Here is a 24689-nt window from a genome sequence, read left to right on the forward strand (position 1 = left end):
TATATAGTTTTAATTGTTCTATTTTATTATTAGTTATCATTAATCACTTACTGTGCCTGACTTATGAATGACATGTTATCATAACTATGTTTGTATAGGGAAAAACAAGATGTCTGTACCAATTCATTACTATCTGTGGTGTAGTTTTCAGTGGCTGCTGGGGTGTCTCCCAGGGAAAAGGGCGACCTCCTGTGTAGCACAGAAAGAAAGAAGTTCTAGAACTGAAAGGTCTGCTTTGAGTCCTGCCTCCATCTTTTATTAGCCAGCTAGCTTTAGCTACCTACTCACTGATTTATATGGTAGAGGTGACAGTGTCTTCCCTGTCTGTCACAAGAAGTTGTATATGCGAAGTGAGAGATCATGTCTACACACACTTTATAAACTATGAAATGCTACATACATTAAGCTAATACCAATGCCATATTGTACAAGTGCTTTTAACTTGTAAATGTCTTCATCAAAATGAAAGAATTTTCCATTGATTCATAAAGTATATATATATATATATATTGACAGGCAGAGTGGACAGTGAGAGAGAGAGAGACAGAGAGAAAGGTCTTCCTTTGCCGTTGGTTCACCTTCCAATGGCCACCGCGGCCGGCGCACTGCGGCGGGTGCACCGCACTGATCTGAAGCCAGGAGCCAGGTGCTTCTCCTGGTCTCCCATGGGGTGCAGGGCCCAAGGACTTGGGCCATCCTCCACTGCACTCCCTGGCCACAGCAGAGAGCTGGCCTGGAAGAGGGGCAACCGGGACAGAATCCGGCGCCCCGACCGGGACTAGAACCTGGTGTGCCGGCGCCACTAGGTGGAGGATTAGCCTATTGAGCTGCGGTGCCGGCCCATAAAGTATACCTTTAAACGTTTTCATCAGTTTTTGAAAAGCAAAAGGCCCATAAAGTATACCTTTAAACATTTTCATCAGTTTTTGAAAGCAATTTCTTTTCTTAACTCTGTGAAGACATCATGTATGTAATGGGTGATGAACAAATAATTTGTCGAATGAGCAAATAATTTCATTTATTTTTATTTTTATTTTTTGGCCAGGCAGAGTTAGACAGTGAGAGAGAGAGAGACAGAGAGAGTTATAGACAGTGAGAGAGAGACAGAGAGAAAGGTCTTCCTTCCATTGGTTCACTCCCCAAATGGCCGCCACGGCCTGCACTGCGCTGATCCGAAGCCAGGAGCTGGGTACTTCCTCCTGGTCTCCCATGCAGGTGCAGGGACCCAAGCACTTGGGCCATCCTCCACTGCCCTCCCAGGCCACAGCAGAGAGCTGGACTGGAAGAGGAGCAACTGGGACTAGTATCCGGCGCTCCAACTGGTGGAACCCGGGGTGCCGGCGCCGCAGGCGGAGGATTAGCCTAGTGAGCCACGGTGCCGGCCTATTTCTTCATCTTTTCCAGTGAACAGCTACTTTGGTAAAGCAACACCTTCAGTTAATTTCTTAGTCCAGACGCACGCGCACGCACACACACACACACACACACAGGTCATGGCAATGTTCAGGAAGAACTTCACATCTCAGAATTCACTGTTTCATTTAAGTTAAACTCGAAGCACCAGTCAAGATGTGAGGAAAAGGCAATGCTGGTGCCGTGTTCAGACTTCTTAGTGAGGCTTCCACCTTAGCAGAGGATCCTTGGATGGTTTCTTCCCACCAGGGCATAAGAGAGAGCCTGCTCTCACCATCTGGCTATAATAAATGAAGAATTTGAGTCATAAAAATTTCTACCTAATTTAAGATGCTCAGTATTGCTTTTCTCAAACTAAGTGCCCCTGGCAGTTCTAGTTAATACTTCCGTTCAAAATAAAAAAAAAAAAAAAAAAAGAAAAGAAAAAAAAGAGAGAAAATCTTAAAAGCCTTTAAAACTGACATTGAAAATAATTTGGGAAACAATGCTAAGACTTAATCTCTTTTACATCAAACCTCCTGTGAGATACGATTGTGTAAGCTCCCTTGCCTGGCCATTTTCCCCCATGAAGGCAGATGAGCTGAGAAGCAATGCAGAGGGTAGAATCTCTCTCCCCGGGAGAACAAATGATGACATGATGTACGTTGTAGCTTCTCTGGGAAGGGTTTAGCCTACAGTAGCAATGCAAACTCATTCAAGAGATTCTGCCTGGTCTCCAGCAAACTGCTTCAAGAGCAAACTAATTTTTTTTTAACTGCTGTTCTAAAGTCCTAATTTTTGTCAAACAATGCCCCATGATCTATTTCTAGTAAGATGAAGAAAACTGTATATTTCTTCCCTCAAGGGAAAAAAAATTGTCTATTTAATATAGCTACTGCTTTTCCTACATACTCTGGAAGAAACTTGTCTAAACCCAAAGTAGAAACAAAAGTACATTTTGACAACTTGACAGAGTACATTTTGCCCAAACTGACCTTGGATTGCCTTTGACCGACATTGAATCTCGTGAAGAAGGAGGAAAAGGAGCAAGAAAAGAGGCCACAATGATGAGCAAATGTCTCCTCTACCTCCTCTTGTTAAAGCTTCAAGTTCTTCTACAGGGTTTATTAAAGGCAAATGACCAGAATTTCACACCTCCTAAACTTAAAAGCAACGAAGAAAATCACAAGTGGGAAAAACTTTAAAAACTGATTCCATAGGAATGGAAAATTTACATGCATCAGCCACAGACAGGAAATAATTCAATACAAATGTGACAAAAGGTACTATCCATAGGGTAGAGAGCTCCTGCAAGTTGATAGGAACAGGAAAACATCCCCCAAGAGGAAGCAGACAAGGGGCACAGAGAGACTATCACGGCAGGAGAAATCCAAAGCAGAGAAATGTGGAAAGGTTCATAATAGTGAAAAATGGCATCAAGTGGTGGACAGCATGGTGACTATAGTTAATAATACTGTATTTATACTTGAAATTTGCTAAAGGAGATTTAAGAAATACTTGTTTGTTTAAAAGGCAGAGTTACAAAGAGAAAGGAGTGACAGAAAGAGAGCTTCCATCTGCTGGTTCACTCCCCAGATGGCCACAACAGCTGGGGCTGGGCTAGCTGAAACCAGGAACTGGAACTCTGTCCATCCTGGCCTCCCACAGGGGTGGCAGGGGCACAAGTACTTGGGCCATCTTCTGCTGCTTTCCCAGGCACTTTGGCAGGAAGCTGGATCACAAGTGGAGCCACTGGGACTTCAGCTGCTGCTCCTGTGGTGTGCTGGTATCACAGGCAGTGGCTTAACCCCTGAATCGCAGCATCAGCTCCTAGAAGAGTAGATCTTAAATGTTCTCCACACATCCACACACATACATAAAGGTAACCCATGAGGTGATGGATGCCTTAGTTAGCTTCTGGTAATTATTTTAAAATGTATGCATATTTCAAAATATCACATTATATACTTTACAGCTTCCATTTGTCAATTATCCTTCAACAAACCTGGAGAAAAAACATTCAACCTAACCAGCAAACAGATCATTACAAATGCAAACAAAATGCTGCATTTCAAGTATTAAAAGTGGCAAAGATTTTAAAATGATAGAGCAGTCAGTCCTCTGATAGCCATGGCTTCTGCATCTGTAGATGCAATCAACTGCATATCAAAATAATTTAGGAATATAAATGCATCTGTACTGAACATGGTTTTTTTCTTCCCATTATTTCCTAAACAATACAGATAACATTGTGTTAGATGTTGTAAGTAATGTAGAGATGATTTAAAGTATATGGGAAAATGTGCAGAGGTTATATGCAAATACTATTACAGATTTGAACATCCTTGGATTGCAGTACTCACATGGTTTCATAAATACTGCGGAACTATTGCACTAACGTTAACAAATAAACAGTAAAATGGAAACTCTTAAACTCTGTTGTCAAGAATATAAATCAGTTTAACATTTCTGAAATCATTTGAGCTATAAGAATTAAGAGTTTGTAAAATATCAGTCTTTCACCAAATACATTCACCTCAGGGTTCTATTTTAAGACAATAAACAATCTCACAAAATTTATGTAGAAAAATTTTCTTGTAGTTTTTATGTAATAATGCAAAGCTGTATTTACTGTAAGTTACAACAGTAAATGAACAACGGATATGAGTTAGATAGACTATGACATAGTCATGGAAAACAGTGGTTTTTTGACGATGCAAAACGTCACTCTAGGAAGTCAAGTAAGAAAAAATGGAACACAAATCTAGATATATACCATGACCACATTTTCATTAAAATTTATGTGTAGGAAAACAAGGAAGGAAAAACAAAATGTCAACAGGGAGTAAAGTAGAATTATGCTCATATTTTCTTCTCTGTACTTTTATATTTTCTAAATGCTGTATAATTATAATTAAAACAAAATTCTGATTGTGAAATGAAAGATTTATTTGGATACATTCTTGCCAAATAGATCAGTGGGTTACAAACTTGGTTTCATAAGGAAATCAGCAAATGAAAAAAATATAGAGAGTACCTCAAAAAGTTCACACAGGGGCCGGCATTATGGCGTAGTGGATAAAACTGCCACCTGTGACTCCAGCATCCCATATGGACACTGGTTCATGTGCTGGCTGCTCCACTTCTGATCCAGCTTCTTGCTATTGTCTGGGAAAATCAGCCTAAGATGATCCAAGTGTTTGGGCCTCTGCCACGCATGTGGAAACCTGGATGAAGCTCCAGCTCCTGGCTTCAGCCTGGCTCTGCCCTAGCAGTTGCAATCATCTGGGGAGTGAACCAGTGAATAGAAGATCTCTCTCTCTCTCTCTCTCTCTCTGTCTCTTCTTTCTCTGTAGCTCTGATTTTCAAATAAGTAAATAAATCTTCAAGAAAAAAAGTTAATGGAAATGGAATTAAAAAGTTTTGGTGCAAAAACTTAAATCCATGATAGGATTTTCCTAATAGGCATTTTATGTGATCTTTTAAAGACCTTTCATACATACATTTCTGCTGTTTTTTAAATTCAAAGCTCAAATTCTTTCTTACCTGTTCAGTAGTCCTGTAAGTAGTCTACCACAGAAATTCCTGCCTTCAGAAGTTTTCATTTCCTTTACATGCACCTCTGTAGAAGCTAACAAAGGTTGAGCTACTATCCTGAGAGCTTCAGTTGTGTCAGTTCTCTAGCAGTATTCCTCCATGGGCAAAATGAGGCAAGTTAAGTAGCCTGTGCAAAATCATACCACTAGAAAGTGGTAGAGGAGGATTCAAATCCAGTTAGTGTGGCTTCTAAACCATCTCTGTCTAAGCAAGTTCTATCTATGGTGTCACCGTTGTATGTGTCTAGTGTCCCCAGTGGGAGTTCCGTTGCTTTAGGGATGAGCAAAGGACCTTGAACTTCTTCAGCCTGTCCTCATCAAAGCCCAGAATGATGGTCAGCACTGAGGAAGCTAACCAATAAATATGCACTTAATTGTATTAAAAACAAAGCAAATGTGTTTGCACATTCATTGAAAACTCCAGGGTTACTTTAGAGATGAATATCATTGATTCTCAAGACTTACTTCCCAGTAGATCTCTCTAAAATGCAAGCCGTGGCTTGTTCACATTGCCATATGCCCTGACCCAGTGACATAAGAGACTAAGAAAAACAATTTTTTTTAACTTAAAAAAGAAATCAAAGGTGTTGTTATGAACTACCTTTTTATAAATCCATTTTTTTTCACCTATGGTATCCTTTAGGACAAATAGTTCATAGGCAGGAAATGAGGGCTGAAGGAATGAAAGTCCTTTTGTGTCTTTCTCAAAGAGGCAAGTGGTTTATGAACTTGGCTTCTGAAGGGAGCCAGTGAGTGCAAAGCACACTCGTTATGCTACCTGCCGCAGCCAGCCCCATGGTAAAACATCCCCTCTGCAGTGACCTCTATCGTGACACGAGTTTGAGGTCCTTGTCCAAGTGAAGTTACTGGGAATCTAGAGTTGGTAGATTAGTTAATTTGGATTTTGCCCAAGTGATTGAGGTTGTGCTGTCTCAGGGAGCAGAGAGAGCTGCCCTACCAGTGCGCCCCAGGGTGAATCCAACCTCCAGGTTCCAGCTCATTTGAAAGTCAGTCCTTTCATCAGTGGCCCCTGACGCCCAGGCTGGGACCCAGGCGCGGGCCTGGTTGAGAAGAAAAGGCGCCAACACGTTGCACCAAGTCATTTCTAAAGCAGATTTCTTTTGGATGTGTCTCCTCCAGGTTCCTGTGAGCTCGAGGCTCACAGTGATATCCAGGCGAGTCTGCTGAGCAGAGTTTAGTCAGGAGTTTATTTAGACTATCAAGGCGCTGCAGGTAGTAAGCGCTGGAGCCCCGCAAACAATGCCAGGAGGATCCTGTGCTGCTGCAGACTGGTGGCTGCTGCCACGTGTCTTGTAGCCTACCCCCGTTTCTTATTTCACAAAGTTGTTTTAAACTATTTGCTGTTGAAAACTCTGGCAGCAGCACCTCCAACTAGGCAACTTTTCTAAGAGTGTCCCTATCAGATCCTGTCTGTCCTTCCCATTCCCAAATACATAAATAGCACCGCGCCCAGCACTTAGCAAGTACACCCCATGTGCTAAACTCTTGGTACCTTTCACGCACCTTGAATGCACCGTAGGCCTGGCCTAATACAACAGTCTCCTCTTGCCCAGTGCTCTCCCTGAGCTGATTCCCCATTTTTCTCCAGTCCCTTGCATCCTGAGTTGTTGCCTAGCCTCTACATCAGGAGTTGTGTGCATCCTCTACATACGATTAGGCCCCTAACTGAAGACTGTTTTGGCAGGGCACCGTCTGCTCCGGTGGTTTCACTATAGCAGTCAGCAGCCAAGTCAAACTTTCACTGGCAAGGAGGACCGAGAGGCTGCCCAGCAACTCACCTTTTCCTCTGTAGCCAGGTGGTCCTGCTCACCGCCAAGGCTCCTAAACTCCCCTGAGCATTGTTCCCCTCCACGTCTGCTCTGCCCGCAGAGCTTCCCCAAGCGTGTGCATCTGCAAGAGACTTTCCTGATCTGTCAGAACTCATCTCCACCGTAGTTTAGTTTTCTTCTTGGATTTTGAGAGATGACCCTGAAATAGGATTCGAAGATCTGGTTTCTAGCACCGACTGAAAAAAACGCTTAACCCCTGTTTCATTTCCAAGTAGGGAACAAAACAGACCCCCTAGCCCATCTGTCCCTTAGTAGCAAAAGGTTAGAGTCTGAAAAATATTTGAAAGTGCATATGGGCATATGGAATTATGTAAATGAAAACATGAATACACATGAGCACAAGCAAATTCAAACATTTTGAACCTATTAGTTGAATCATAGTATAGAGTTAATCTCATGGTCAACCAAAATTTAGGAAATTTGCCTGCAAATGGCCTAATCAGTCATATTCAAATGGAAAGTGCCATTTAGCGCTACTCAAAACAGTTAAGAGAAGTGCCCTAAGAAGATCAACACTGTAGTAGGTCTTTGAAGTAGGAACTGGTTCTGCCGCCTTTCTCCCTCTTCTGCCTCCTTCACAGTCATCAAAGAAATGTTCTCAAAGCCCAGTAGCTTCTAATGGATTCACCCTTCACTCCATTCCTCACTAATCAGAGCTAACCTGACTTTTACATTCCTAATTACGCCTCTTTCAAAGAGCATTAAGGCCAATATTGCTTTTAAATGGTCCTAAATGCATCTCTGCTATTGAGCTGGGCTGTGCTAACCAACTGCATTCTCATAGTAGAGGTATCCCAAGGACAGTATGTCCCAAGGGCATCTCGCTGGCAGGATTGTTTTTTCAGGGTCACTTCCCTTTCTTCCCTCTCCCCTGCCCCCAGCCACCTGCAGACTATTCCCTAAATGGTTGAGCCCCTTCGTCCCCTCCCAGAAGAATACAAAATTTTTGCAAAGGCTCAGCTATGTCTACAAGAGTGATTTTCCAATGTAACACACCTTGAGGAAAACACAGTACCTTGGGGGATCATATTAAAAATGAAGACTCTACGCCAAAGCCCCACACTCCATATAGTTTATTACAATTGGTTGAGGTGAGGCTGAGAATGTGAATTTTAGATGAGCAGCCAAACCAGTTCAGCCACAGGTGATTCACCTTTTGAGAAATGCTGTACTAACTTTGCAGGCTCATGTTCCATGCTAGCCTCTAGCTCCTGTCCTTAGCACAGGCTCACTCACCAGCTAGGCCAAGGGCCAACCTTTGTATTCTGTTCTCCCAGCCTTGAATGTCCTTCCCCGTGCCCCCTGTCACTGAAGATCTGCCTGTTTTTCAAAGTCTTGCCTAGACACCAGCTCTGAAGTCTGCCCTGAGATCCATGTGAGAGTTCCCTCTTTGAAGGTTCTGGAGCACTTGGTTTTTCATCTGACCCCTATCAGAATAGTCCTTGCAGTACATTTATTTTTTAGAACAGAGTTCATTCTTAAGCCACAAGACACCTGAAAGTAAACATCTTTGTCTGCTGTGGTTTGAGTGTGCCTCCCCCAAGGCTTCCTGTGTTGGAAGTTAATCCTCACTGTGCTGTAAGGAGGGTGGGAGCTGAATCTGATTTGGCGTTTACAGGTGTGGCCTTTGGGAGGTGCCTGGGTTCAGATAAGGCCCTCTGGGTGGAGCCCCCATGGTCGAATCCTGGAGGCTTCTGTGAAGAAGGAGCGTGATCAGGAGACGCACACCCCTGTTCTGTGTTTTGTCAAGTGATACTCCGCAGCCCCTCTGGACACTGCCCACAGGACAGCCATCGCCTGACTCAGCCCTTTGACCTTGCATCCCAGAACTGTGAGTCAGAATTAGCCTCTTTTCCAGAAAATTGACCCGATCCGTGGTATTGTTATTAGCAAAAGAAAACAAACTGATGTCATATGTGAATTATCTTTTAATCTTAGCAGAGGGCTGTGAACGTAGTAGTTGCTGAATAAGGGAATACAGAAATAAATTTAACTCTATCTACTAGGTACATTTAAGGTTAGTTAAGCATCTCTCCTCTCTTCCCACAGAAGACTGAGGTAGAGACCATCTCTGATACGTGCTAGCTTTGGGAGAGACGGCCTATACTTCTCTCTGCAAGGAGAGAAGGCCTATACTTCCGGGAATGGAGAGTCCCTACCTGCATTTCTGGGGACGAAAAGTCCTTGTCAAGGTCCCCACAGGTGCCTAAAGGTCAACCAATGAGGATCAGGCCTTCCTCGACCTTTAACCCCCACACCCTGTATCTATAAAAGGAGCCCTCCCAACCTCCGACACGCAACTTCTCCGGCCCCGCTCTGTTGGGACTGGGGAACCTCGCCCGGGAGCGGGATCCCAATAAAAGCTTGTGAATTAATTAATTTGTCTGCCTGGGAAATTTATTACGTGCTGGACACCTTGCAGATGGTGCTGAAACCCGGGAGCCGGACACCTTGCAATACGGAAGTGATGCACAGCCCCGGTAACCAGAAATAACATTGGTATGACAGTATTGGTAAGGGCTGCTCACAAGTGTTTTGCCAACTCTGGACTCTAGAATCTTAGAATAGATAAGCTACAATTAGCCAAATAGAAGAATTTTTAGGATTGCTCTTTAATGAGAAATCTTATAAAGGAACCAAAATATTTACTTAGAAATTAAATGGTCCGACAATCAGGAATTAATAAGAAATTGAAAGTGTTGATGCCAGTGTGTTTTCTTAAGGAGCTGAGGAGCTGGGCAACCTCTGTGGTGAGAGGGTAAGCCAGAACAATTGTTTTGGATAACAGTCAATTTCTATCTAAACAAAGTATACAGCTTTAGTGACCAGGTAATTCCATTCTTTTGTGATCTTTCCTAGAGAAACTCACACAAATACGCAGAAAAATTCACTAAAAATATTTGTTGTTATGTTTAGTGTAACAGCAAAATTCCATCAAAAAGAGAACGAGGAAATGAGCATTGGTATGGTCACACTAAAGGATAGTATATGGTGATTAATTACGAGATACATCTGTGGGAATAGGACTGTTATAAAAGATGCTTAATACGTATTGTTGGGCTTAAAATTTAAGTTGCTTTTTTTTTTTAATCTTTCAAGACTTTATTTAAGTGAAATAATCCAGGATGGATTTTAGATCTTGTGGAAAGCAGCCACATCCATGGGTTACACATAGTCCTCAAAGGCTGTGGTCCCTTTCTCCAGCGTATCTGTTCCAACTTTGTCACCATCAACTACACACTGTATTTACAGTTTCTTAATTCCATACCCCACTGGAACTGGTTTAGAGGAAATGGTCCTTTTTCCATTCAATTATTGTTTATTGCCTTTGTCTATATTCCCACTAAACTAGGGTCTTTGTAAAGAATTAAGCCTTTCTGCTGTAATGTGAATTTAAACTATGTTATCACAAAAACTGACAAGAAAGGGAGGAGGAAAGGAGGGAGGAGAAAGGGAACATTATTATGTTTTTAGAATTGTATCTACAAAGCACATTGAGTGTACTAAAAACTAATTAAAAATTAAAATTCTAAAAATGTAAAAATCCGTTACGCTTTATTTTTTTTTTTAAAGTTTAAGTTGCTGAGCCTATACTGCAGGAAACAATGTGTTTACTTCTTAAAAGCTGGCCACTGAAAAATGGCAAGATAACGTCTACATTTAACTACAGATAAAAAGATAAACAGGTTCACAGAGACGTGGCAGAGTTTAACACCAGCTGAGAACCGGGTTACTCCTGCTGAGGAAGGGGCTGCATTTGGCTCAGTAGATGTGGGAGGGAAGGGGTATCCAAGAGTGGACTTAGTGCTGCTGTCTGAGTGCATTTTAGGTGAATTTGTATTTATATATTACTTCCATTTCAGAAATGTTCTATATGGATGACTTGTGCTTCGAAATGACAGTTACATTCTAATGCATAGTATAGTATAGTAGAATGCTATACAAGGGCAATTCAAAACCTTGGTGGAAAATAAATTACAAGTGTTTTGTGTTTTTGTGTTTTTGGTTTTTTTTTTTTTTGTTACAAAATTTTGAAGTCTATGGTTATGAGGGGTCTGTAGATAATTCATGGGAAATGCATATTATGAAAAACTATGATGGATTTAAAATATATTTTTGTACTAGACTAAGATTAAGTTTGAATTCAGTTTTCCTTTGAACTTTTGCTATATGGTTAACTTACTATACTAACACAAGTTAGTGCAAAGCTGCTTTCGGATGCTAATTACCAACTCAGAAGACCCAAAAGGCTGCCACATGCAGGCACTTAGCCAGCTTGTTGAAAACAGAAATGTCTGTTCTGCCTGGCTGTACACATTTTCCTCCTGTTGCCGTGGGTGCTCTTCTCAGTGTTCTCCTGTCTGCATGCTGCAGTTGCCCTGTGTGATCTGTGATCCCCATGTGACTGCTGACACATCACACGCATCCGCACTCTGCACCTGCACACCCAAGGCTTTGTTTCCTAACCAGGAATGGCTGCAGCGCAGGGCAGCTGGCTGCCTCCCACTGACATGAGCTGAAGGCGCTGCTTCAGAATGCTGTGTTCTCTGCATATAGTGAGGAAGAGAAGAATATTCTCATCTCCCTGTGGCTAAAAAGGTCACCATGATTGGAGGTTCAAGCCAAAACAGATTTTGCTTTCCCTTTGGTCCTAGCTCTCAAAAAGAAACAGAAACCAACATAATCTCTATTTTTTTTGCGAGGCCTGAGGCTTTTGTACAGTTTTGGAAAGCCCTCTTCTGGAAAACAAATGGAGAATTCCAAGTAAAAGTTGCTAGGGTCTCTCCAGGTCCTTGGAACAAACTTGCAGGTGCTGAGTCCTGAACCCTACCTTCTGCTTGTGCTCTTTATGTGTTATCGGTAAACAGGGACCTAGACCGAGAAGGCACGGGTGGCTTCATCACTGCACAGCCTGTGTCAGTTGAGACGCACAAGTGGTCACAGTCCAACAGACATTAAGCGCCGGTGATGATGGCCAAAAGAATGGTGCTGAGTCAGATAGATGAAGGCAGGTTCTGCCCAAGATTGTTCCAGGGTAAAAGCATATATCCTGGGGCAGGTGTTGTGGCACAAAGGGTTGTGCCAAACTTTTTGACTGCCAGATTACCAACAGAAAGTGGAAAATGTGTCCCCTGCATGAACGGTGTGATGAACAGGGGCTTTCCCAGCACCCCTTGCCTTCAGAGTATACACTGAAGTCCCATAAAAATACGCGGGCACTGGGAATAGTACTTTGGGCTTGGTTTAAGAAAAGCTGCTCAAAGCACAGCAGCTAAGTCACTTGGGACCCTGCATCCCATTTCAGAGTACCTGATGCAAATCCTGGCTCCTCTGCTTCCAGTCCAGGACTCCTGCTAACACACACCTGGGTTCTGCCTTGCCCAGTCCTGGCTGTTGCAGGCATTTGGAGAATGAACCAACATACAGAAGATGGTTTGGAGTATGTGTGGTGTGTGTGTGTGTTTCTCCCTCTTGTTCTCTTCCTTTCAATTAAAAGGGGAGAAAGGGCAAATTAAGAAAAAAAAAAAAACTACGTGTACTTGAGAGTGTTATCTTACAACATAGATCCTAAGTCTTAGGTTATCATAAAATAATGGAGATGAGGGGAGGAAAGGCTCACCCTCCACTAAAGACCCATGAAAAAAGCTGTGAGTAGGAGAAAATTTAAATATTGAATGGAGAGTTTTAGGTAAATTTTAAAGCTATGTTATATAACCATACTAGTAGAGTAACACAGAACAAGACAGGATTTTTTTTTAATAGTACTCTTATGGCCGGCACTGCGGCTCACTAGGCTAATCCTCTGCCTGCGGTGCTGGCACCCCGGGTTCTAGTCCCAGTTGGGGCACTGGAATCTGTCCCAGTTGCTCCTCTTCCAGTCCAGCTCTCTGCTGTGGCCCGGGAAGGCAGTGGAGGATGGCCCAAGTGCTTGGGCCCTGCACCCCATGGGAGACCAGGAGGAAGCACCTGGCTTCTGGCTTTGGATCGGTGCAGCGCCAGCCGTAGCAGCCATTTGGGGGGTGAACCAACAGAAGGAAGACCTTTCTCTCTCTCTCACTGTCTAATTCTGCCTGTCCAAAAAAAAATAGTATTCTTATTCTGTTCTATCACATCAAAGCATTTCTGAGTAGCTTCTCATTGTATTTTCCAAATAACTTCTCGAACCCAGTCTCTGACGGTCACAACCACCCCCATCATCATGCTGACAGCTTCAGTGTATAGGAGCTCCCACTCTGGTCACTCCGCTGAAAGCTACGCGTGTATCAGTGCAGTCATGGCTGTGAGGTCCGTGAGATCCCATAAAGGCACATGTTCCTGAAGGGCTGTCCTGGTGACAGGGCTGAAACTGAGCAGGTGCTGCCTTTCCATTTCCCTGCTCCGTCAGTTAGGAATCTTTCAGTTACAAGCTGGCAGGGGCTGGATCCAACAACTCAACCCATATCACAGGAAATTTGTCCTTTGCTTCGACTCTGATCTCAGTGTCAACCACTCTGTCTTAAAGCTCCAGGTTCTCACTTTGAAGTAAAGAGTGAAAAAAATAGCTGCTCACTTCTTACCTTCTCACCATAGCATGTTGGAAGGCGTCCCCCTCATATAACCCCTTGATTCAATCTCATTGGCGCACAGCGTACTATGCCCATCAGATACCATCACTGTCACTTGGGAACAGGTGAACTCAAGTGATTGGCATAAGGTATCAAAGATTTTATTTATTTAAAGGTGGAATTAGAGAAGAAGGGAGAGAGGAAGAGGCAGAGAGAGAAAACGATCTTCCATCTGCTGGTTCACTCCACAAATGGTTGCAACAGCCAGGGCTGGGTCAGATCTAAGCCAGGAGCGTCACCCAAGGATTTGGTCTACCTCCTGCTGCTTTCCCAGGCACATTAGCAGGGAGCTGGATCACAAATGGAGCAGCCGGGACTCGAACCAGTGCCCATGTGGGATGCCTGCATTACAGGTGTTGATTTTACCTGCTACGCCACAGCGTTGGCCCCTCTTCCAATATTTCTATAGAAACGTGTAAGTTCATCAGACCACATTTACCAATGTATGCCTTTGTATTATATATTTTATTTCTTTGACATTTATATATTTGAAAGGCAGATGGAAGGGAGGGAGGGAGGAGAATGAGAATAACAATCCTCTATTTGCTGGTTCATTATCCAAATGGCTGCAACAAGCCAGATTTGTGCCAGGGGCCAGGAACTCCATCTGAGTCTTCTACGTGGGCGGCAGGGGCCATCCTCTGCCTTCTCAGGTGCATTAGCAGGGAGCAGAATTGGAAGTGGAACAGGTGAGACTCAAACCAGCATTCTGATGGGGGATGTCAGTGTTACAAGCAGCAACTTAACCTGCTGTGCCACAATGCCGGTCTCTGTACTACATATCTTTAAAATTGTCTTATAAAAACACTTTTCTATCTCATCAAGGTTTTATTAAATTGCAAAAAAGTTATACTTTAAATCATTGAACTGCTGTGGGAAACTGAGATGTGTTAAATCTTAATCCACCATAGGATTAAGTATTGTTGAATTTTTTGCCAGTGATATACCCCAAGTATGTGACCAACATAGAATACTCTGCTATGTTACTGGTGAGCCAGGTGTGGGTTTGAGTTAACATCACACAATAACAAAGATGTTTAGACTTGAAGAAACAACAGCAAAAAAGGAATTTGCTTTTTCAGATGTTAACAGAAAGCTTGCTTGGAATATTCCTGTTAGTAGTAGTTTACTGCAGAAAGTGCTGCTCAACTTTGACGTAAACGAGGGAAACTGTTGGATTGAGGGGAAAGAAAGTTGAGTTCTACTTTAAGCTCTGTTGCTCACCAACCGTGTGGCCTTGGACAAGCCACTTTGCATCTCTGTTTCACTTTCTTCATTTGCACAAGGAACAGGTTGGCAGAGGTTGTCCATACAGGTTCCCAACCTTGAACTTCTCAGAACTTTGTGAAAAAAGCATACCAAGTGGGGAGCTCAGTTTACCTGCATATCCAAAGTGGAACATTACCATCCAGTCCCCTCCTGGGAAATTGATATCAGGTGATGGAAATAGGAAGGTAGTAGGACAATTCTGGGTCTTACAAACGCATTTCCATGTACCCCTTTAATTTGCAATTACCTTAAGTAAGCAATTCCCTTTACACTTTTATTCAAAAATAACAAGCTGTGTTTGAAATGCCAGTATCCACCATTTATTACGCTCTCCAACCCAAACACGAAAACATTTGTACTTATGTTATGACTTCACCTGGTGGCTTTCATTTTCCCCAACATAAAGACAGGGTGAAGCAGAGTAATAGAAAAATAGAAAACATCTTTGTCGGAAAATGAGATTGCAGCTGTGTAACTGGAGCACACAACCATAAATCAGAATGTCAAATCCAAAACACATGACTTTTTGCAAGTTCTCCATGTGCGCTCTAATGTGATTACAGCCTGGTTGCTATTATGATTTAAAACAAAGTCTTTCATGCTAGAAACAAAATGCGGAATGCGAGCCGCCTGGGGGAGAGAGCTGCAAGCTAGCTAGCGGCATACCCCTTGCTGCCGTTGAGGTGGGCTCCAGTATTTCAAGTACTGGTTTGTCAGGTGTGAGGGAGCAAAGAGGATACAGGGGAACCTTGGCAGAGGTCTTAACATGAGGGACAAATTAGCCAGCCGTGCTCAGCCCAGCTTGACAATCTGAAATTAGCTTCTTTCTCCCTGCTCCCCATCTTTTTTTTTTTTTCCCCAAGCAGAATCCTGAAGCCAAATACAAAGATTACAGAAGTCATTCTTTCCTGCCTATCACATAAACAAATGGCCCAGCTGTTATTGCTAAGATTCCAGTTTTAAACTTGGACTTTCTTGTATAAACTTCAATGTAATGGTATTTAAAGTGTCATAGGCAATAAGCATCTAATCCTACTCAATAAATTGTAGGCTCGTTGCATGAACTCCTAGAGCTGTTAAAGACAGCTGTGCTTTTTTTGTAATTTAAGTCATTTCCAAATTGGGCAGCTCTCCAGGTGTATTTTCAGACAAACAATGTGTGCCAGAAAAGTGATGTCCCGAGTCTTTCAGCGATGGAATAAACACAAAGGAGTAAAGCTGAGGCTGAACACAGGGGAAACATGGGTCCTGATCACCCCAAGAGGGCAGACATCAGGATGGGGGTGCTAGGAAATTGTTCTTGGTTCCTGGCACCATTAAGAAAATGAGCCGTGACATTTTTCCCCTAAGGACCTTTTGTGAGCCCTGTTACTTTTGTAAACTGGTTGTTGGGCCAATGCCATACATGGGCACCAGGATGGAAGATGACAATTCAGTATTGCTTCAGATAGAACCCTCAACTTCAAGAGCAAACCCTGAAACACAACCCTAAAATAGACCAAGCTCCCTCCATAGCTGCTATTTGAAGGGCCAGAACACAGTGATCTCCGCCCCCGAATCGTGAGGGAGCCACAGAACACAAAGGAACCCTAAGAGGTTGTTTTATCCAGCTCACCTTCTCCACGGAGATCCGGAGTGAGCATATTTAAAGACAGATTACTTTATACCCAAATCATTAGTAATCATTAAATTAATCCTCTTGCAGTAAGTGAGAGCACTGAGTCTGGAACGCACCTTTCTGTATCCACTCCAAGCTGAGTACAACACACCTTCAAAAGGGTTCCTGGGAAAGTGGAATTAAAAGATACATTTATTTTGGTGGGAAATAGAATTGAAATCCACAGCTTTTTTTTTTTTTCATAATCCTTTCCATGAATTTTTTGAAGATGTCCCACGGGCTTTGATCAGTTAATGTAACTAACTGAGCTGGAAGAAACCCATGTTCTTTCTAACCAGGGTTTGAAGATGGCAAATGGTTTCCTGGGAGACAGTTGCCAGTGGCTCCAGAGCTGAGTGCGTGGTGTCGTGATGCTGCTTCACTTCCCTGTGTGATCGTTATGGTTGCCTTGTGCCTGCGAGTCTCCGCTTCCTTTGCCCTGCGCTGTTAAGAGATATTGTGTATTATCTTTCAGGCTAAGCATATCTGCTGTCTACCTCACTGTCGGCAGGGCCGAGAAAACAGGGAAAAGTATGGAGCAAACACAAATCCCTGACCTAGAGCCCACAGTGTAGGTCCCTTGGGTCCCTCTGTGGTGGGCTGAACTTCATCGTAGACAAACTCCGTCTGAAACGAATCAACACCTCTTTCAGTTGCTGGAACATAACACAAACTCACAGGTGGAGGGAGTTTCAGGCAGTGACTCAGGAGGACTTTGGCGGAGTAGACAGCTAGAGAGCTGCACCTAGTCCCAAAACTCTTGGAAATGACCTTCTGGATCCCTGCCCCCACACCACCCCCAAATGACAGTTCCACATGCTTTCCTACTTGACTTTGAAATTAGGACTTGAGCAGTAGATCCCCCTCTTCCTCCGGGGATGCACATGGTATTCCTACTGCTCCCTTGTGGGAAATGAAAGCCCAGACCTGTCACCTCTCCAACACCGCACCTCAGGCAAAGCCACGGTCCCCTGGCTTCTAGTCTCACAGAGCAGAACTGCTCAGGCTTTGTTCAGCTTTCAGGAGAAACTCAACAGCTCTGCCTAGATTAAAGACCGAACCCCAAAATGTCTAGAAACAGCTAATCTCCCAGTGTCACTTCAGACAAGCATAGCATCTCGGACACATGGAATTTATCAAACAATTTAGACCCTCAGTCAGCCAACCTAGTCAGTACTCTTTGTCTCATTAAAAAAACAAAACAAAAACAAAAACAAAAAAACTCTAAAAGCCTACAGAAATCTTGTCAAAATTACAGATGCAGTATTCAGAATTCCGCTCTCAAAGCAGTTTACTCGGTATTACAGGTAGCGTGGTTCAGTATGTGTACAACCCCCGCTGAAGCGCTGTTTAATCTTCCTGAAAGGAAGGACATGCCCCGTAGCCTGGAATGGTGGGTTGCTCCCCCCTCCCCTTTTTCTAGCTAAAAGCTGGAGAATGAAATTATTGAAACCATCTTCTGTTCTACTTTAATTTTCACCAGCTTTTTGCTAGTTTACTTTAACAAGTAATGTTTGATTGAATTCAGGCCTGCTTTTGTTTACAAAATGAACTAGAGCCAGCAAGTCGTGGCCTGGCTAATTTGCACATCCACTGCCTTGGTCTCCTCCCCTTTAAACAAAAATCTGGAGTTTGTGATTTATTGTTGATTTGGTTAGCTCAAATAATTTTGATGGCTAAAACCTACCTTCCAATCCATCCTTGCGATTTTCACAAAAAAAAAAAAAAAAAAAAAAACCTTTGTGCTATACAAGGCAGAATTGACCACCCCTCCCCCAAAGCAAAACACATCTTAGCTCCCAAGATTTCAAATGCTAACAAAAGTTGAGAATAAAAATTCACAGATGGGAGAAGAGGAAAGCAAGAACTTATAGATATATAGCTTTAGAAACTAAACTGGCCCATTCAAAGGACAATATAGTAACAGCAAGGCAAAATGGTAACTGTTGATCACAGGTCTCTCTGAGTCTTTGAGCCATCCTCATTTGACTGTAGGGGAAATCAGATGTCAAATCTGGCAGACTGCCACAGTCTTCTTGGGCACTATCAGAATCTTCTTCCTAAATCTAGAGATTCTGATAGTAAAATCTAGGGCAAAATCTGTGTATTTACAAAATATCCCTATATGGTTTGGGAGGTCTACCAGCGTTAGTATAACCTTTTTGCCTTTTTTTAATGTTTAATATCACTTCTTCCCAGCAAGCCTCATCTCATCCGCTGCCTCAATTCTCTATTCCAAATCTACAGATCTCTTTTTGATTCTAGGCTGTGCAACGCTTATGTTCTTCTTTATATAGGCAGGGGAGGGTAGGTATGGAGACAGGGTAATGATTCCACTTCCCTCGTTACTACTGTGTAAAACTCACAAGGGTACTTCCAAAGGTTCATGTAAAATGGATTAAAGTCAAAGTTCATTTTGGGGCAAAAAAATTGAAATCCATGCTTAGTTTTTTTTTTTTTTTTTTAACAATACACATTTCCTATGAACTCACCTAAACTCCTCAAAAATGTTACTGTTGGATCTTGTTCCACCAGCTCACTAATGCTAAAAATCACTTGACTCTCACATGTCCGGTCTGTCCATAACAAGCCATTTATATTCAATTTCCTGGTCTCCTATTAGCAAGACAGTGTGTATTTCTGTCTTTTGCATCCCCCGTGCAATCTGCTACCTGTTTGTGATCAGCCCACTTCCCTTTAGGTTGCTCATTTCAATATAATCTCTTTTGAAACAAAGAAGGAATTTACCTTACACTACAGGTATTTAAGAAGTGACAAAGTTCTGAGAAGAACCATGCTTGTCTTGCTTAGATATAGTGTCTACAAAATATAGCCTCTTGGATAGCAGGAGTTCAGTAAATACTTGTTGAAAATACAAGTGGATGTCCAAAGTTTTTTATAAACTATGGCTTTTCAGAGTATACCTCACCCATGTGGGAGCATAAAATCTTAGAGATGGGAATGCTCCCCACATTATAGTGAGAAAGAAACTAAGAAAAGTTATGCCTTGTTCAAGGTCAACAGCACAAGGAGGGTACATCTAAGAGTAGTGAAGAGCCCAGTGTTTGAGGTTAGTTTTGTGCTTTTGTTTTCAGTATTCATCTATAAGGTAATTAATAATGATTCCTACCTCATAGGATAGAAAGAATAAATTAAAGGAGAAAATACCCACAAAATGCTTTCTGACACATTGTAAGCACTTAATAAATTGAAGCTGTTGTCATTTACTAAACCATAGCATGTTCCCTCTCCAGTTCTAGTGCCTGGCTTCCCGACCTTCCACAGTTCCGGCTCAGTTTTGTCAACTGGGATTCCCATTATTGACCTTGCAGTGAAGTTCTAGCACTTAGCCACAGGAGTTAGGTCAAATTGCACGGGTTAGAAGTATAGTATTCCACAAGACTCTACTCAGCCATCAGCCACAAACTCTGGGGTCCCTGGGCCACCTGCAGCTCTGATTACTGGTTAAAAATTCTGGAGTTTGCACTGCTTCCCTTAGGTTCAGTAATTCCGCTGACAGCTCACAGAAGTCAGTAAGGCACTCACTTAGCAATCCAGACAGTTTTGTATAACGATACAAATCAGGACTAGCAATGGATCGCCACCTGGGGTAGGGCTGGGAGGGTCCCAGCTGCAGCACGCCCGTTGTCCTTGGGGACCCATCACTCCCCAGCGCCTCAGTGTGCATTAGCAACCAGAAAAGTCGCCTGAGTCACTCATGTCCATAGTTTTTATTAGGGTTTCTTTGTGTAGGTGTGACTGAATCATTGCCCACACGATTGTATTCAGTCGCTAGGAAACCTCCCCTTTGCACTTCACCAGTGGACATCATGTGGGTCAAATTGCAATGTTCTAAGTATGTAATTGGTCTACCCAAAGTAGACAGCCTCTATCCTAGTTGTCATCATTAGCATAAACTCAGGCATGCTGGTGGTACTTGTGGGGCATTATAAATAACGAAGACATTTCCATCACTCAGGAATTTCCAAGGATTTAGAGGTTATATCCTAGAGATCAAAATCCAGGCAAATTCTTTTTTAAAAAAATTATTTTATTTGAAAGGCAGAGTTACAGAGAGGTAGAGAGAGAAGTCTTCCATCCTCTGGTTCACTCCACAGATGGCCACAATGACCAGAGCTGTGCCAAAGCCAGGAGCCAGGAACCTCTTCCAGGTCTCCCACATGGGTGCAGGGGCTCAAGTTTTGGACCATCTTCCACCATTTTCCCAGGCCATAGCAGGATCAGAAGTGAAGCAGCCAGGACTCAAACTGGCACCCATATGGGATACCAGCACTGCAGGCAGCAGCCTTACCTGTTAGGCCACAGCATCATTTAGCCCAGGTTAATTTTGTATCATCGAACCAGCCCCCACTCCAATATGACCGGTCTTCTCATCGTCCTTAAGCCATAATCAGCTCAGGTCAGCTCTTTCTATTGAATATACCTTAGCTCCCTGTTTTTGCCTTTTATTACACACATTATATCGTGATTGCATGCTTGATTTATTTTATTTCAAAGGCAGACTTACAGAGAGAGATGTCTCCCTTCCACTGGTCAGTTCCCAAATGACTGCACATGCTGGGGCTGGACTAGGCCAAAGTGAGGAGCCAGGAGCTTCATCTGGCCCTCCTAAATGGGTAGCAGAGGCGCAAATACTTGGGCTATCTTTGCTGCTTTTCCAGGTGTGTTATCAGGGGGATGGATTGTAAGTGGAGCAGCTGGGACCTGAACAGGGGCCCATATGGATGCAGGCATCACAGGCAGTGGCTTAGCCCACTAGGCCACAACGCCAGCCCCATGAGTGTTTGTTCTTTATCTCCCTCACTAGTCTGTAAGATCCTTAAAAGGAAAAACTAGGGACCAGCACTGTGGCATAGCAGGTTATGCCTGCCTGAAGCAGCTCCACTCCCATCCAGCTTCCTGTTAATCTTTTGCTTTCCCAGGGAAAGCAAAAGAAGAAGGCCCAAGTGCTTGGGCCCCTGAACCCATGTGGGAGACCCAGAGGATGCTTCTAGCTCATGGCTTAGGATGGGCCAAGCTCTGGCCATTGCAGCCATTTGTGGAGTAAACTAACTCACTCACTCTCTCTCTCTTTCTCTCTCTGTCTCTCTCTCTCTTTCCTGTAACTCTGCCTTTCAAATAAATAAAAAGAGCCACATCTGTCTTATGCAGCTCGCTGTACCAGTTGCTGACACTGATCCAATGCTATAATTAATATAAGTAATGATTTGTTGGTAGGTGAATTCCACCTCTGTGTCTCTACCCATAGGTGTAGAAAGAATATTTTCCAATTTAAACCTGACACCTGGGCCACAGTAGCTGCAGTAGAAACAGGTACAAAAATACAATACGATAACCAGTGAAATATCCCACTCATTAAAAAAAATTCATAATATGAAATTTACTTCAACTCGTACTACCTCAAGAAAAGCCTAGAAAAATTTGAGCAAAGAGGCATACAAACAAGAGGACATCTATATTTTTCACCCCCAAAATGCTAACAATGGTCATTGATTGAATTTTCTCCTTCATTCAACTTATTGCTGAGTTTCGATTTTAGCAAATAATCCTGTTCTACAAAGTCAAAGTGTTTACTTCCAGTTTATTCCTCCCTAAAATATATTGGTAATCCTATTTGCCAGAAGAATTCTATTTCAATTAAGCTACAAGAATCCTTTTCTCTGGCTGGAAAGAAAACAAAAATGAAAGTAGAAAATGAGCCTCTGGGTATTTCAGCCCACCCTTTTACTGTAAAGTTTAGTATAATTTTGACTTGCAGATGAAAATATTTTCAGTAAACATGAGTGAAATTGAATTGACATCAGTTTCATCCATCTGTCTTGCTCCCCAACAATTGAAGGTTATCAACTCAGGGGTAGTACATGTATCTTGTGGGATAAAGGGCTTATGAAATATCATAGCTGGAAGCAGTAGACATCAGAAAGGAGAAATCCATAGAGGGCAATTATGTCAGTCCTATACTACTATCACAGAATACCTGTATTAGAATAATTTTATAAAGAAAAGGGGTCTATTTTAGCACATGGATCTGGAGGTTGCGGCAGGTGCAACTGATGAAGCTTCTGGTGGTAGTGCTCTTCCTGGCAAGGTCCCAAGGTGGCACAGAGCACCATATGGCAAGAGACAGGAAGTATGTGTGTCGGCCTAATGGGTTTCTCTCTCTCTCTCTTTTTATAAAGCCACCAGAATTCAATCATGGTGGGCTCCACCCTAAAGACCTAATCCAATCTAATCATTTCCCAAAGGTGCCACTTCTAAACAACATAGTTGGATTATGGTTCCGCCCTCTTAGTATCATTAACATCAGACTTTGGGGTTTAAACTCCTGTGTGAGTTCAGAGGCCAAGTCACATTCAACCCATGGCAATAAATTTCTTATTCAGCTTCCCACAAGTTTATGGCAGAGATGGGACCAGAATCCCATCTCCTAACTTTCCACCCTGTAACATTTGTTTTGTATCATGTTAGACTAATATTTCTTTTCTGTTTCCCAGAGTTTATTACAATATTCAGCACATAATAAATGCTTAGTGAATTATATTGATTTTGATTTGTCTAACATATTCTCAAGCATGACTCTAATTCCATGCTTTCCTTTCGTATATGTTGTCCTACTTTTGCCTCCCCACAGATCATTCATAGTCATTCCCACAGTATAATCCTTTGGAGAACTCAGGGGCACATTTCTTCTGTTATATTTGAATCTCCCTCCATCCATACACTTGTAGGATAGAAGAGGCTGCCTCCGCAGCATACCTTGTATGGCCATGTCATTCCCCTCTCACAAGATAGACTTGATCTAATCTCAGTTTTACAAATGGTTTAAAAACTTGAGTTATGGGGAGAAGAAAAGCTCAAATTGTCTAAGGACATTCAAACTTCATTCATGGTTTCACTGGACTCAAAAGAATAGATCTAGCATTTATTATGCTCATGTGTCCCTTTAAACCAGTGTAGCTGATACATGTTAGTCCTTCAGATTTGCGTTGAAATGAGTGTACAGACATGTAATTTAGATTCTTTCACTTTACACTGCAATAGGCTGTGTTTTTATGCACGCCACGCTTGTGCTACCTTGGGATAGAAGGTTTTTTTTCTAGGGAACTGACTAATAAATATTGGGGTTGACCCTGGAACTAGCATCACCACTTGAAAAAGCAAATCATGTGGCCAGCGCAATGGCATAGACGGTTAAGACTCCGCCTGCAATGCCAGTATCCCATATGGGCACTGGTTCGAGTCCCAGATGCTTCACTTCCCATCTATCTCCCTGCTAATGGCTTGAGAAAACAGTGGAATATGGCCCAAGTCCTTCGGCCCCTGCACCCATGTGGGTGACGTGGAAGAAGCTCCAGGTTCCTGTCTTTAGATCGGCCCAGCTCCAGCCATTGCAGCCATTTATGGAGTGAACTAGAGGAAGACCTCTCTATCCATCTCTCCCTTTCTCTGTCTATAACTCTGTCTTTAAATCTTCAAAAACTCTGCCTATAAATCTTTAAAAAAGAAGCAAACCATATCAAATCTTGTTTGCTAGAAATCCTTCAATGGCTTCCCACTGCACTTAGAATATAATCAAACTCAAAACAACAGCCTACATGTCCCACATGGTCTTGCTCTACTGCTCCAACCTCAGCCCTCTTGAAACTTCTTTTCATGCATCATCAGCCATGGTGGTCTTTTTTTATTTTCCTCTTATTTCAGCTGTTTGAGAGACTTTGCATATGCTGTTCTCTCTGTTTGAAATGAATTAAATGATAAGGCACATTTCCCACGAACTTGTTGAAATACCCTCATTCTTTCTGTTTCCTATTCTCCTTCCCATTACCCTGCCAGGAAATCAGAATTCCTTCTGATTATTTAAATTAATTATTATTAATTATTAAATTAATAATTGCCCCTTTGTAGTGAGATTTGCTGCTCCTCTCATCAAAAGGTAGAAGTCATTTCCCCTTCCCTTACTATGGACAAGACTGGAAGTAACATTCTAGAACTTCTGAAAGCAAGTTTTACACAGCCTTGGTAGCTTCCACTTTGATTCTCAGAATCTAGCTCCCAAGTGCAAGTTCAAGCTATCCTGCTGCAGAGAGAAGGCGCATGAAGAGAGAGACCCTGCAAGATAATAAGCCATGAAGGAAGATTCAACATGGAGAAGAAACAAAGTATATTGGCTCGTAGTGGGCACCAAGCCTCAGATATGTTCGTGAGGCTGTCTTGAATTTTCCAGCCCTGGTTGAGCTGACACCGTATGGAGCAGAAGAGTAATCCTGGCTAAGCCCTGCCAAATTCCTGACTCAATAAA

At 42.6% G+C, this 24689-nt stretch overlaps 1 long non-coding RNA gene across 1 annotated transcript; it reads right to left on the reverse strand.

The window, feature by feature from the left end:
• Window positions 1-2505: 2505 nt before the first annotated feature.
• Window positions 2506-9390, reverse strand: LOC149122973 (uncharacterized). Its single transcript, XR_016218509.1, has 3 exons — window positions 8998-9390; window positions 6788-6977; window positions 2506-3222 (listed from the first exon to the last, which is right to left on the reverse strand). It is a non-coding gene; the product is annotated as an uncharacterized LOC149122973 (long non-coding RNA).
• Between the last annotated feature and the right edge of the window lie 15299 nt (window positions 9391-24689).

Source organism: Oryctolagus cuniculus, chromosome 12 (assembly GCF_051225735.1).
Source record: "Oryctolagus cuniculus isolate XC-2025 breed Fujian yellow rabbit chromosome 12, ASM5122573v1, whole genome shotgun sequence".
Classification (NCBI taxonomy): domain Eukaryota; kingdom Metazoa; phylum Chordata; class Mammalia; order Lagomorpha; family Leporidae; genus Oryctolagus; species Oryctolagus cuniculus.